Raw genomic sequence first — 16,207 nt, 5'->3', positions numbered from 1 at the left:
AAATGTCCTAGTCATCACATTTTTGTATTTTATTTTTGAGAGAGAGAGAGAGAGAGAGAGAGAGAGTGAGTGATAAAGAGAGAGAGACTGTCAGTGTGGAGCCCAACAAGGGGCTCAAGCACACAAACCATGAGATCACGACCTGAGCCGAAGTTGGATGCTAAGCCACCGTGGCGCCCCTTTAGACATCGACATTTTTAAAAAGTAATAAGAAGCAGATAAAATTCATATTAGTACTATATTTCCACTATAATTCCAATACATTAACTTTTAGTCCATAACCACTGTATGAAAATTATCAATAACATATTTTACATTCTTATTTCCTAAGATTTTAAATCTCTTGTAGATTTCATATATATAACACATTTCCTTTTTGACTAGACTTAATCCAAGTGCTCCAAAGTCACACGTGGCTAGAAGCTACCATATTGGATAGTACACTAGATCAAGTTGGTCTTCTAAGTCATTGTAAGGTTTCCAATTTAGTATAAATAGAGTGAGAACCTATCAAGTGGTTTTCAATAGGATAGTATAATGTGAATGGTCTGCTGATAAGTGATGGATTCTTTTTTTTCTAACATTCAAACATTATAAAAAATATGCTAGAAAATTATTTGGTGTGATATATAATTTTGCCCCAAAATGTAAATATTGTACTAGTTATTAGGAGTAACAAAATATATATATGGAAACCAACCAATTCTTACCACCTGACCACTGTCCTTCTGGGTCCAATTCACCCTCACCTCTTATCTGGATCACAAATGTTCCTCCCTTCTCCTCTTGCCTCTCAGTCATCTATCCTTAACTGGCAGCCAGAATGATCTTATTAAAATCTAAACCAAATCATAAAACTCTCAGTGGCTCCTGGTCTCCCTCCCTACATGTCCCACTAAGGGCCCACATGCTATGGCCTCCCGTTGCATCTGTGACTTCACCTGATGCTAGTTGTTGCCTTGATCCCTCTTCTTCAACCTCTCTAGCCTTCTTGATGTTTGGAGAACACACCAGGCACCTTCGCGCCTCAGGACCTTGCCCTTGTTCTTCTCTCTTTCCCTAGAAATAGGACTCTTGCCCTCACCTCCTTCTGTTCTTTGTTCAAATACCATTTTCAGTGGAGCCTTACCAACCACCTTATTTAAAAGTGCACTCATACACCCCACCCCTCTTCATATAACCCTCCTACTTTGACTTTCCCTATAGCACTTATTATCATATAGCATCTTTAATTGTTTTTACTTACTTTTGTTTGTTTATAGACTTCTTCATAATAAGATAAGCTCATTGAGGCAAGGGATATTTGCAGGTCTTTTTATCTGTATATCCTCAGTGCTTGCAAAATTATCTGGTACATAGACATACTCAAAATATATGTAATAAGCTATGATTTTACCAATGTCCATCATCCCCACTGTATGCTAAGCCTCTAGGAAGAAAGGACCATGTCCCCTTTTGCTTACAATTGTATCTCCAGGCACTAGTGCCCAATAAATATATACTTATTTTATAGAAATTCAAAAATAAAATAAATAAATAAATGAAGTACCCTCATTCCCCCTTATCAGATAATATCACAAAGAAAAGAATAGTTCTTTCATGATAGTTGAGCAGAATGATAATACAATTTGTAAAAAGGAACTTAAATAGACTTTAAGTTATCACACCTCAAAGGTGGGGGTGGCCTGTTTATATGGGCTATTTATTACTTTAGTTGGAAAGGAATAAAAAGGGTCTGAAAATTTTAAGCTGTGTTCCCTTTATTTTTCTCCAATTATGACAGCCCTACTTCAAGTATATGAAAATGAACATCATAACATCAATCACCACCATTCACCTTTGGTGAAAGGAATTTAAGAAAGAGACATGAGAACACCTCAAGTGAAAATGCTCAAGTAGCTATTAACCATTCCTATCTAGATAAGTAAACGTATTTTTCTTTGTAAAACTGGAGATATCTCTATAGTTTCTTGATTTATGGCATTTTGTCACATAATGAATTTTTCAGGAGAACTGAAAACAATCAGAGAATTAATAATGTGCCCTGCTTCTCTGCCAATGTCAATAGGACATGCATGCTGGGTAATTTTTTCCAAGTCTGAGAAGACATTTGCACTTTTCCACTCACACTGTCCTTTGCTTTCAGCTAATGGTCCACATTAGCAAGGAGGTGGGCTGAGGTTAAGGGTGTGAGGATGACTAAATAAACTGGCCCACACAGGAAATGAATCCACAAACGTGACTTCATTCATATGGTGCTTTTAATCAACTGAATTAAGCAACCACAGTTAATTAAAGACCCAAACCTCTCTAACACTCACACACCTCTAACCTACAAATCAATCCATTCATTGTCTCCCTGCACCCCTGAAACACTTTTTCATTTAGGGATGGGCTTAACAGTCAATACATAAAACAGCCATTAAAAATTGCATTACATAGTTTTTTTCCTTATTGTTCCACTCTGCAGAATAAGAGTATGCTAAAAAAATTATTGCCTTCCCAAACTGACAATTTCATGAACAATAGGAACATCAGAATTAACACAAATGGTAACATGATCTGATTGGCTTAAAGAAGCAACATAGTGTAATAGTTAGAAGGCAACCTGCATTTCAGACCCTTGAGGGTTCAACTCCCGGCCCTGACTCTCCCTGCTGTGTGACCTGAGGGCAACTAGGCTTTTCTCAGCCATAATTTCCTTACCTAACAGAATGGAGTAATGATATTACTATGAGAATTAAATGGCCTGATGGACGTTAAGTGCCTGGCATATAGCAACCATTCAATGCACTTTATTATTATAGACTCATTGCTCTGGTAGCTGTTGTAAAGAGAGATTAAATAAATCTAGAATGGAGGAAGGGGAAATAGCAAGAGGGGTGTTACAAATCTGGTCTCCCAAACAGATTTGTGAGACGCTGAGGAGACAGAATCCATAGTTCTCTGACACGTCGTGAGCGGTTGAGGAGCAGTGAGGTAGTGAAATGCAGGGAAGGGTGACTGAGAAAGGACAGTTTAAAGTGGCTTTCACCAAGAGGTCATTCTACAGAGTTCCAGAAGGAGAGGTTATAAAGCCAGCAAAATTATATGAAGGTTGTGTGAAGTATCGTTTTTATGCTAAAATCTACTTTTCCCAACCTCTGGGCTCTGAATCCCTGGGAGCTAGACTTACCATAAGAGATATGTAAACCCATATGAACTCCAAACTACCATTTTAAATAAAATACATACTATTCCCCTCATATATTTTACTGCTATTTTTCTCATTTGTGTCAAAGCTGTAGCAATTAATAAATTACAATTTCTCATGCAGACATTTCTGAAAAGTAACTTGCAACTTATTGTCACTTTTTTCATTGTTTTAATTGTCAAATACTATGTCATGTGTTGGTAAATGGACCAGAATATAATTATCTTTTTATTTTCTTTAAGAATAGTCTTTGTTCTTAGAAATAATGGTAATTATCCATACCTAGTTCTTGGTAACCACTTTTCAACTTCAATAACTTGTTCTGATTATTTGAGGCTCAATAAATACAACCATAGTGGAGAGGAATTGAGAGGGAAGTCATGGAATATTCTGCTGTATCCAAACAATGTCATACTTGTTTGGTAATTGGTTTTCTTTGCATCAATTATTTCAGGCACCGTGACTGTTCCCATAAATATTTGTATACAGCTGGACATAATTCTGCAGTGCTTATTTCCCTGTTAAAACCTCTGCTCAACCCAAAGGACTTCCAACAAGTACTTGAGTGGAGATTCCTCCAGGTAATTGCAATAGAATCTGTATTCCCCTGTGAAAAGACTTAGCTTGATGGGTTAGGAGAAAAATAACATTAATCTAAAAACAGAGGGAAATGCTAAATAGAGAGATGAGTTGCAAAGACTGCCTGCCTGCCATTTTGACACACCCAAGACATTAGTCATTGGATCTGCATTTTCAGTTAGGTTGTCCATAGCAAAGAAAAGTGGGTGTTATCCAAGTCAGTAAGGATATGGAGAAATAATTGCTACCGGCTCATCTTTCACCACCAACCCATTTCACAGCCTACTTAATAGTCTCCAAAAGAGAAACTGAATAAGAACAAATATTCAACAATTGTTTGAGTAGGATGACAATTTTTCTTGTTTTATTTTGTTCCTGGAAACCAGAACAAGAGTATTTCTAGCCTAGTTAAGTCAATTAGAATGTGCATTCCCCTTCCCTACCTACCCCGTTGCTGCCACCACCACCACCACCACCACCTACACACACACACACACACCCCACACACAACACAACACAACACACAGACTTTTTTGTTTGCAAATATTTTTGTGGAGTTTAATATTTGAAAGAACTTTTTATCACATGGTATTCATCGTCAACTCAACAGCTGTGCTTTTGAAAACCAAGGACAACAGTTATGGATTTTTGTTCTTGGTGAAAATAGCAGAGGTGAATTTGAGACCAAATCCAACTACTCCACCAGAGGTCTAAGAGGCTCCAAATTTAGGAGAAATTTTAGAGGACTAAGACTCAGAAAGCCAGGCCTAAATCCAGCTCAGCTACAGCTGAGACCTAACCTAATCCAGTTGCTTTGGTAATCTGGACCTCTGATTACTGGCACAAAATGAGGGTCTAACACTGGATGATGTCTATAGCCTCTTGCAGCTGTTGAATTCATTGTTTCACTGAGCTGCCTGTCCATTCATTCAAGGTCCTGAATTTCGTATTTTCCCAGGCAGGAGACAGCCAGGCTCAACACCGGTCTGGTCCTAAGAAACTGCCTAGGCCTTACCTAAGGAATACAAGTTTAGTTCCTTTCTGCATTTGTCTTATCCTGTGATGAAAACCTAATTCAAACATTTATTTTGCCAAAGAAGCGTGTCTGAAAAATACATGTGAAAATATAAGTAAGATTAGGCTATGTAACAGGCTGTATCAAAACTCCTAGCTGACTCAATCAAACCAGTAAAGTACCTGAAATATTTATTGGAAGGAAAACTGAAATAAATGACCCATGCAGTCAAAAAAGTTAGTTGGAAAGGTTAAAACAGACCAGTAATTACCAAAATGTGTTCCATAAGATGTTAAATGTGTCTCTGCTTTTAAAAAGGGAGAAAGAGAAGTGGTTATTGTGGTCAAATTTGTTTGGGACTAGATGGGTTAAAAGAGTTAAGTAGATTTTTTTTTTTTCTACAGGACCTCTGAATATGGTATGAAGTTTTTCCCAAACTCACTGACCATGGAATCTTTCTCTCCCAGAACATCTCATAAGATCACTGTAAAAGACACTAAGATAAATAAGGGAAAAAATATATTGAGAAAACATGTTAATCTGTTTTCTGATATTCATTAATGAAATTGACATATGATCTTTAAGAGACACATCCAAAGTTGATATCTACTTGAGATTTTTTTAAGCTAGGAATAAAATCATTTGTTTCAAACGGACATTTGTCAAATGTCTAGATGATTCTCAAAATCCCTACTATTATATTCCAGGACAAATACGCTATGTGTACATTTAGAAAGTGGGCTTTGATATTTAAGGACTGAAGAGCTGAATAGAAATAGGAGAAAAATGATTTTTAAAGTGATCTATGTTTGTCTTCCATGGAATTTTTTCCATCTTTTTAAAAAGAAGTTCTTTGGCCAATTCTGGCATCTCTCGGGAAATTACAAGCCAGGGTAAACCAGGAGCCTGCTATAACACTTCATTCTTATGCATCATTTAAAAGGCATGTACGCTTCGTGTGATTCCAATAACACTAGGCATACTGAGAATGGGGGTTATGTTAGGACCCCATAAATAATGCTTCATCTCGTCACTTAGGTTTGACAAACAAAGAAACCTTGTGGAAGAGAGAAGTTACATTTTAGAATAAGGTGTCCTACTTTGTGAATAAGTTGAAGACTTCAAGCCTACAACCACAAAGATGAGTAAGTCGATAAAACGACACTCTCACTTTAAAAAGAAGTTGAGACTGATTTTTTTTTTTTTTTTTGCAGAACTGATGGTTGAGAGGATTGTCCACGATCCATAAGAGTATAAAGTACTACTATAAAAATGAAAGAGTCCTCCCAACCAAAGGAAAACGCTGAAAGTTAGTATAATAAAGAGATTATATTCAGACATTCAGGGAAAGTAAGTGCATCAGTTTAAGCCTATCCAATATTCAACTGTGTCTGGTAGGGCTCTGAGGTGAGCGTCACTGGGAGCATTACATAGGAGACCAAAATCCTCTTGGGTAAAACTTAAAAAAAAAAAAGAAAGAAAGGAATGAGGCACACATCTTTGGTTCAAGGATGATGCGCCAGAATCAAAGAGAAGATAAAACTGTAAGTATAGCACAATATCAGTCACTCATTCCCCTGGCCTCAGAACTCGCAGACTAAGGGCTAAGCACCAGAACATGGGAGCATCCACTAAAGGGCAGGTAAAAACAAGAACACCGCAGACAGATACAGAGTACATAAGGCAACTGCAGAATTTGGGCTAGTCTTACCCCCCACAGTAGGAGATATTGATGGCTGATGCCACGACAGATTCTTCAACACACTCAGCAACAGGCACTGGCAGCTTGGGCATCAGACACCGTTACTTCTAGAATCATCTCCATAGAGTGGCACAGGCAGAAAAGCTGTTACTTTTCTTAACAGAAGGCAGTACACAGAATATATGGAGTCAGGGTAAAAGAGAAAGAAAATAGAACATAGGATGCTATTTGGTAGTTAAAAAAATAAATTCACTGATTGTAGATGACACACATCTTTAAGAATGCTATAACTAGTAGACACGGAAGGGTGGTCTAGAGTTCTCACACAGTGAAACTGGAGCTGGGTCAAAGAAATACCAACTTGCAACAATCATAACATTCTATTTTTATCCCCATGCTGGTGAAGCCTGAGAATTAAGAATTACATAAGAAAGAATTGCATAATATTGAAACTGCTTGTATTGGAAGAGTCCTGGCTGGCTGTGGTAGTCTTTGTAAACAATGGAAAATCTCCTTTAATTGAATTGGCTTAAGTCTGGTCCATTGTGAGAGGTTGTGAATTTGATAACCTACTAAGGTCATCTCCCTAACCACCACAAATGTCCTAATGAATACTGCATTTTTTTACCTTACTCCCAAAGATCAGAACACTTTGGCTTCATCCTAGTTAAGTTTTGTCATTTCCAAGCTACATATTCTAGGCTGTTATTAAAAAAAGCATTATGATCATAGCCATAATGATATACCTGAATATTTTTAATAACAAAAAATAATTTTTATAAAGACAGCTCTATTTTTATAGCATGCTAAGCATTTCAAAGTTCCTCCATTTGATCACATTATCCTATAAGAAGAGGTAAGATATTTGGCAGATAAGGAAACAAATCTGTTGAATTGGCCAAGGACAAGCAATTACTGAATGATAAAATTGGGTTGAGAACGAACATCGCTGGACTGCTAGTCCAAGCCAACTCACTGAACCATACCAGACCGCCTCCTCTCCAGCACCTTCTCCCAATCTTTGAGTCAATTCGACAAGCTCAAATGTTATTCATACCCACTAGACCAAAACAATCTAAAACAATGAGCTTCATTAAGCTGTATTACCAAGAAGCATTAGGCAGTGAAATCTCCCTAAGGATTTACATTCTTTTAAAGTCAAAGATGCTGTTTTTCTTTGAGTTTTCAAACTTTGCTTTATTAGTGTCTTTAACAAAATGAATGCCAACATCGGTTTATTTGTTTCTCTCCAAATGTTCTTACAAAACATTCAGTGGTGTGTTCTTCTCAAGCTGTAATGCTGTTCTTTCCACGAGTTGCACAACCCAACTACCCAGCCAGAAGACAGACAAGGTATCCCCCATAGAGGTCCAGTTAGCCTGCCAGTTTATGCCTCCAGCTCAAGGAATGACCACATTGTAATAAAAATTAATTCACCAAAGGATAGAAATAGACAGTAAGGGGAAAAAAGACTTTCACAATAGTTAGAATGTTTGTTCCTCCCTTGACGAGGCAAATATAAAGGTTATTTCTGTTGTTGACCAGTCAATACAGACACACACAGGCACACACACATAAACATATCCAGTCTACCCCTCATAAAAATAATCTCATTAGTCAGTCAGGGGAAGTTCCACATGACTTTTTCTTTCCCAAGGTTTATTGAAGATATTGCAGCACAGCAGAAAGATTCAAACAATTCCACGTGGTGTTTTAAAATTCATCCCAATTGTAGGCTGAGTGACCTGCAGATTGGACAGACTCTGTCAAAGTCCAAGAGCTTCTACAATTCCTTAGTGTCAGGAATGATCTCCTGATCCAAGCCTATGACCTCAGGAGCATAATTCTCTCTCCTTTGTCTCTCCTTCTCCTCCAGCTTGATGCAGATAATCTCTCACCAGGCCTCTCTGAATCTGCTCCATCAGATTGTGACACAGCCTGCTATCTGGTTGTGGAGCTTCTTGCCGGGAATAATGGTGATCGACCCACACAGAGGCTTGTTGGTATGGAAGTTGTTGCCCAGGAGAGTGGAGTACTTCTCAGTGATGACCTGGGCCACCTTCTTCAAGGTTTTGATGCAAACACAGCCCATGTTGTTGGGTCCCCGGTAAAAGAGCTCCATATGACTTGTCTTTGGAGATCAATTCAAATAACTCAATCTGATATAATTCTACCTACAGTCAATAGTCAAGAATTACAAGAACGATAAAGATGTTCACCATGACATGATATCCGGAAATTTCCAAAGTTTGTGTTACGTTTTGTTAGTGTAAGAGTTTATACATTCCCAACACAAAAGAAACTACATGAATGATATTATTTATAATTATCTTCTCTTAAAAAATGAAATGTACTGTAATGCTTCCTTTTCCTTTTGATATTCTTCAACAGGTGAATAAAATGATTCATATTAAACTCATATTAGCTTTGCATTATCACAGATTTTTCTTCGTTTTTGCTTTTTCACCCCTGTGGCTGTACTTTAATATAACTTCATTAAATTCAAGGGACAATTTGGGAAATAAGATCTTATACATTCAAAGAGTCCTCATATTGAATTTATCCAAAGAATGCAAGTAATGACATTCTTAAAGCTTCACCATGGATACTGTAAACCACACACAAGTCTTTGGTCTTCTTCATGATTATACTTGACAGAATTATCTAAACTGAAACATCCTGGATAACGAGAAACTCTTTTGATCTATAATGTTTTAAAATATATTTTGTTTGGGAATATAGGCATATATCATACATAGTATATATGCACTACACACACACACACACACACACACACACACACACACAAAAATATAAAAGATTCTTTTCAGAGGAACTTTCTTTTTGTTATTTCTTGATCATATAAAAAATACAATTTTATTTTGAATTAATAAAACCATTAGAGTATGTGTCAAAATCTCTCGAAATGTTTGCGATAATACAAAACAGCAGAAATTCATTAATATCATTTTCCTAACAGCTAAAATCTAACTTTTTATTCATTCAAACTCTCTTTGTCTTTGTTCCTGAGCTACCTAGATAGAGTTTTGGGTTTGTTTGTTTTTTTCTTTTTTGAAGGCCTAAAATTTTAGTCCTGGTTTTTCACCCAGTAGCTTTTGAGGTTTTCACGGGACTCAAGATTGAAGAATTTGTGCAAACAGAATGTCTTAGAACTGACTTCACAGGCATGTGGTGATTATACAACAGAATTTCTGCCTAGGGACTAGGGGGGATATATATTAAAAATATAGCCTAGCTCTTGACAGCAACTACAGTAGAAGGGCTGCAAGCAGAAACAGGAACACTTAAATATCTCTTTTGCTCCCTCTGCTGGTTGGTTTCATAAAATGAGGAATGGGTGCTTTGATCTCTTTCCAGAAATGTTGATGCATTTTCATTTTATCAGACTTTCAAAATTTGGGTGTCAATACTTGTGTATTTGGTTTGTTATGAGTGAGTTTTTGAGTTTTTTATCTTCCAAATTATAAATGGATATGAAATATTAGATAAAGATACCATGAAAATGGAAGTTCCATTAGCTAAACAGACCAGAGGTTATTAAGCATGGTACAAAAGGGAATATATGACAGCCTCAGATTAATATAAAATGACCTCAAAGAGGGTAAAAACACATATGTAAAATTACTTAAAAATAAGGTAGACTGTAATTAAAAACTAAACTCTATAATACTGACTACATGTTGTAGACTTCAGAGAGGGGGAACATTTCAAAAATAGGAGATAGGAGTTGCATGAAGACTTAAAAATGAGTGATACAGAACACAAGCTAGAAAGTGATAGGAGTGGTTGTTGAGGGAGCAAGATGTACTATCATCAATAATATGATCTTTGACTTTTCCACCCAAGAACAACCTTCTTCCTATACATACTATTTTGTAAACAATAGCAATAGCAACGACAGCACTCTCGTTACTGGCATTAAGAAAATATCTACATTCCAAATTAAAACATGGGCATCCTTTCCTCAAAAGTGAATACCCATAATCATTCAGTCACCATAGCCATCTGGGAGGGATATTCAGTCTTTCTCTATTCCATTCAGTCACAAAGCCAGTTTTGATATACTGCTACCAGTGGATCAAACAATAAAGTTAATTCCTAATTATATACTCTCTATAAAAATACTAGAGGATGACTAGAAAGAAGATACACTTAAGACTATTGAAGGGTCCTTCCTCACCAAGACAAATCTTTCCTTTCACTTGAGGAGCTCTGATGCTATTATCTGATTCAGGTTAGGCAAGTGTGACGGGGACTGCCACTGCCAAACCCAGAGGGTTTTTAAGTAGGACCTTAGGGAGATATCAACAATTGCAGTTCTAGAATCCCCAGGATCAATGAGCTACCTCCAAAGTTTTCTGTGTGTCTAACTATTAGTATCACTCTCATCCCGCTGATTATTATGGGAACCACACCACCTTACTTTCAGTTGAGTGTTGCTCTTTGGCCTCAGTCAACACGGAATGCCAATGCACATAGTAGTACCATCCCAGAATACAGATGATAGTCATTGCAGTCTTTTTCAAGAACGCTGCACTCCCCTCCCTAGTGAATTCCTTAATGTCTAATGAAGAATGTATTTCTTTTTTATTATTATTATTAATGTTTTCAGGAATAGAATTTAATGATTCACCACTTACATATAACACCCAGTACTCATCCCAACAAGTGTCCTCCTTAATGCCCCTTGCCCATTTAGCCCATTCCCCACCCAACACCTCTCCAGCAACCCTCAGTTTGTTCTCTTATGGTTTGTCTTCCTCTCTGTTTTTATATTATTTCGCTTCCCTTCCCTTATGTTCATTTGTTTTGCATCTTAAATTCCACATATGAGTGAAGTAATATATTTGTCTTTCTCTGACTCACTTCGCTTAACATAATGCATTCTAGCTCCATTCACGCTGTTGCAAATGCCAACATTTCATTCTCTTCAATTACCAAGTAGTATTCCATGGTATGTATGCATGTATATATACATACACACACATACATCTTCTTTATCCATTCATCTGTTCATGGACACTTGGACTCTTTTCATACCTTGGTTATTGTTGATAGTGCTACTATAAACATTGGGGTGCATGTGCCCCTTCAAAACAGCACTCTTGTATCCCATGGATGGATACCTAGTAGTGCAATTGCTGGGTCATAACTAGTTCTATTTCTAATTTTTTGAAGAACCTCCATACTGTTTTCCAGAGTGGCTTCACCAGTTTGCATTCCCACCAACAGTGCAAGAGGGTTCCTCTTTCTCCGCATTCTCGCCAACATCTGTTGTTGTCAGGGTTGTCAATTTTAGTCACTCTGACAGGTGTGAGGTGGCATGTCATTGTGGTTTTGATTTGTATTTCCCTGATGATGAGTGATGTTGAGCGTCTTTTCATATGTCTTTTAGCCACCTGGATGTCTTCTTCGGAAAAGTGTCTATTCACGTCTTTTCCCCATTTCTTCACTGGATTATTTTTTTTGAGTGTTGATTTTGATAAGTTCTTTATAGATTTTAGATACTAACCCTTTATCTGATATGTCATTTGCAAATATCTTTTCCCATTCCATTGGTTGCCGTTTAGTTTAGCTGATTGTTTCCTTTACTGTGTTATATCCTCTTGAGGAACAAAGCTGGGAGATACCAAATCTCCCTAAATTCTTCAGATTTATCTTTCTATGAGATACGATCTCTGGCATTTTAACTTCATTTGGCACATTCCATTGATGAGTCCAGGTTTGAGGCAATGAGGCAAATAATCAGAACCATTTCTAGGTGTTCAAGTTAGTACGTTGAATCTACCTATTTACTTCTACATTTATTGGCGCATCTATTCGTACATTCAACAAATATCCAGTATTCACTAAGTGTCTGACAATATCTTAGGCACTGGAAATACAGCATGAATAGAGCAAACAAAACTTCTTGGCTTCCTGGAGTCTACATCTGATAGGAAGAGGGAAGACAATAAACAAATATGTTAAAGTATATAGTGCATTGGAAGATGATTAGCACAGTAGGAAGAAACAGAGCAGGTTAAAGAAAGTTGGGAGCACTTTAGTGGGGATCAGATTAAGCAACTCTGAGAGAATGACACTGAGTAAAGTGAAGAAGTAAGTGATGCAAATAGCCAAGGGAAGAGCATGCCAGGCAGAGAGCATAGCAAATGCAAAGCCTCAGGCTTATGTAAGGTCAGCAGGGATGCCAGCGGCGCCAGAACAGAGTGAGCAAGTGGGAGAACTATTGTTACATTATATTTTAGATAAACTCAGTTTCAGAAATAGAAGAGAGTACAAGTCCCAGTTTCCTCCCTCTCAAAACTCAGTTTCAGATTTGTTAATAAAGTGTGCTAAGACTTATTTTATATTAGTAAATACTTCATAGCAACCAGCTTATCACCAGTTTTCTAAAATATCTGGGTTAAATTAACAAGAGTAATTCAAAGCTGTTCTTTCCAACTTAGTCAACTCGTAACAAGTTTATCAATTGTCTATTACGACTCTCTCTAGTCATCACAAGCTATGAGGGAATTATCACCATGAGCCGAGTATTACAAAGTAGGAATATAATGCTAAGATTTAAGCACCATGATCAAAGATAATTAAAGTTTCTTTTCAAATAAAGCAAAGAGCTCATTAAAAAGCCTGGCAATATCTTCTAACTTGTCAGTAAACATATATATTTTTTATAGTCTGGCTTTTCTATTTTTAATTGGCATGCTTTAAGAAAAACATCCAAGTCATAGCTTTTGAATGGGGAAATTAATTATTGATTGGCCTCTAGGCAAATAACTTAATTAAAGCTATATGCTGAGTGCCTGGTTAGTTTAAAAAATTGAATATAGAAATTCATTTCTTGTTTGAAAAATATGTGGTTAACCTCAGTTCTTAAAATAGATTATATTTTGTGGAAACAATAGGTTCTAATATGGAATAAACATTCATTAATAGTCAATAATATCAATATCTCCATTTTTACATAGCAATGCCTCATTGAATAAACCAGAGCTGCAACCTCTTGTTAATGGATGATGTGACAGAGAAATGACTTTTTCTATAAAGGTTTTCCAAAGGTAATCTGCTGATCTAGAACTAATTATTTATAGAGAGAAATTAAGTAAATCAAGATGGAAATGACAGAAATTCTTAAACCCCATTTCAGTGGTAAAGTTAATTTTCACTTTATTAGTTGAATCTAGTATATGTTTGCTATGTACCTATCCCTAGCACTGCATCAAATTATTTACAAACATAATCTGATGTCACCATCATAACAGGCAGATATTATTATCCCCATTTTACAGATGAGGAAACTAAGGGTCCAAGTTAGATGGACCTTCCTGAAATCATATATATAGAACCCTCCAATCCTACGTGACCACACCCCAAGCTGACCCTGTCATTCTCTCTGACTCCTAGCACCAGGAGCATTTCCTTAAATGCCTTTATTATTTTCCCTTATCACCTTCCTACAACATTTCCTACATTTTTTTTTCAGGTTACCATTGATTAAGAAATCCATTCACAGGGTGCCTGGGTGGCTCAGTTGGTTGAACGTCCAACTCTTGATTTCAGCTCAGGTCATGATCCCAAGGTCATGGGATTGAGTCCCATGTTGAGCTTTGTGCTGAGCATGAGCATGGAGCCTGCTTAAGACTCTCTCTCTCTCTCTCTCTCTCTCTCTCTCTCTCTCTCTCTCTCTATGTCCCTCCCCCTCACTCACTAGCACTCACTTGTGCTCTCTCTCTCTCTCTTTCTCTCTAAAAACAAAAAGAAAGAAATAAAAAAAGAAATACATTTGGGGCACCTGGATAGCTCAGTCAGTTAAGCATCCGACTTTCAGCTCAGGTCATGATCTCACAGTTCGTGACTTGGATCCCTGCACTGGGCTCTGTGCTGACAGCTCAGAGCCTGGAGCCTGTTTCAGATTCTGTTGTCTCCCTCTCTCTCTCTGCCCCTCCCCTGCTCATGCTCTGTCTCTCTCTCTCTCAAAAATAAATAATAAACATTAAAATAATTTTAAAAAAAGAAATACATTCACAACAAGAAACTACTCTGTTATCTTGTAAGCATCAAATTGGCCTATACTACATTAAGAAATATAACAAATGAACAATTGCACAGTCATTTTTCACAGTCAAGATTTAAACAGTGAAATTTTCTTCATAGTTGTGTTCGTTTTTAACAGAACATAAAAGCATATCGAGATTCATGCAGGTATGGGGGAAGCAATCTTTTGCTTCAAATACTAAAGAAAACTCTTGTATATATATGTTCATGTACAAAACTTCATGAAACATAATATTAATGTTTTGGATTGATATAATTACAACTAGTGCTATTCTTGAGAAGAATATCTGTTTCTTAGTCTTAAAGTATTATTACTGTTATTTGGAAATATTATTATTAAAATTTAGACATAATTTAGTCATATGTTTTCAAGTTTTAGATAACTAAGTAACTTCCAAATAATATTTATATTGATTAATTATTTTTAAAAGGCCCACCTTAATTAGCAAGCCCTTAATGGAAAATATAGATACATTAAATAATTTCAAACTTCCCAAGTCTTAGAACTATAATTTCACACAGTCCTATAATTTTCTCATATCCCAAGGAAAACTGTTCTGGTAACCTCATCTCATTCCAGCAAAATTCTATCACTAAAAAATACACCTCCATAAAAGACAATCCACACGAAAACAGTTCTATTCCTTTTACACATGGAAATCAGTTTCTCTCCAAAAACAAAACCAAATGGAAAACAACTTTTTGGTAAAAAAATATATAATAATAATAATAATAATAATAATAATAATACAGTTTTAAAAACTTGGTCAAATATTTTAATCTTTACATTAAATGCTTTCCATTATCTATTTGTGAAGTCTTTAACCAGATCCCAGAATAGGACTTGCCTCCTGGTTTAATTATCCTGTTTAGAATCTTCAAATTTCCCTCTTTGATGAATATAAGAGGTACAAAATTAAGGGCAGAGGTCTCTGAGTTTCCTCATAGAGGTTTATCAGTCTCCTTTGGCTCTGTCTGTAAAGGACTCAGGACGAAAATAGACTAAACTGATGAATAAGGAAAAGGCACCTTGGGGCCACCAGCTGCACATGAGCCAGGATTAGACAGGTGCTAAAAAGCAAGCTCACCATTGTGTTCACAACAATGTCTCATATGTATCCAGCACTGCATACATTTCCTCTTTTAAGCTTCCTAAGAAGTCTAAATATAAAGCAAAGCAAACATTTCCATCCCCATTTCCCCATGAGGAAAATGAGGCTCACAGTGATTTGAGTGACTTGCCTGATGTTACCAGCAGTACCAAGGCTTGAAGCCAGGTCTCTAATTCCTTGTAGACTCCATGTCACTGCACTAGATGCCTTCTACGAAGGAATAAACCAAAAGATAAGCAGTTACATCATATAATCCTTTTCCTAGCTGAGTAAAAGTATTTTACTCCACAGAGGCATGTGTCCAGGTGACAGTGATGGCTAAATTACCACTAATATTATAGAGCTACTAGAAGAAGGAGGCTATGAAGGGAGGGACAGTAAAACCTTACATGAAATACTGAAGGTTTGGTATTGGCTGCATACTCAAGATACAATTGTGATGTCTTCATGATGAATTGATGGTTTTATGACTATAAAACATTCAGTTTCATCTATGATCTGTCTTCATGTATTTGCTTTGAAATATATAT

The 16,207-nt window shown here is 36.6% G+C and overlaps 1 long non-coding RNA gene and 1 pseudogene across 2 annotated transcripts in view; both read right to left on the bottom strand.

Annotated features, from left to right (window-relative positions):
- The window catches only part of LOC132667318 (uncharacterized), a 493,653-nt gene that overhangs the window by 396,921 nt on the left and 80,525 nt on the right, over positions 1-16,207 (bottom strand). The gene's annotated exons all lie outside the window — the stretch shown is intronic.
- LOC144616269 (small ribosomal subunit protein eS17 pseudogene) lies at positions 7,720-8,781 on the bottom strand (annotated as a pseudogene).

Source organism: Panthera onca, chromosome B2, assembly GCF_046562875.1.
Source record: "Panthera onca isolate mPanOnc1 chromosome B2, mPanOnc1 haplotype 2, whole genome shotgun sequence".
Lineage (NCBI taxonomy): Eukaryota > Metazoa > Chordata > Mammalia > Carnivora > Felidae > Panthera > Panthera onca.
The sequence above is the reverse complement of the archived record's forward strand: the minus strand, read 5'-3'. Positions and strand labels throughout refer to the sequence as shown.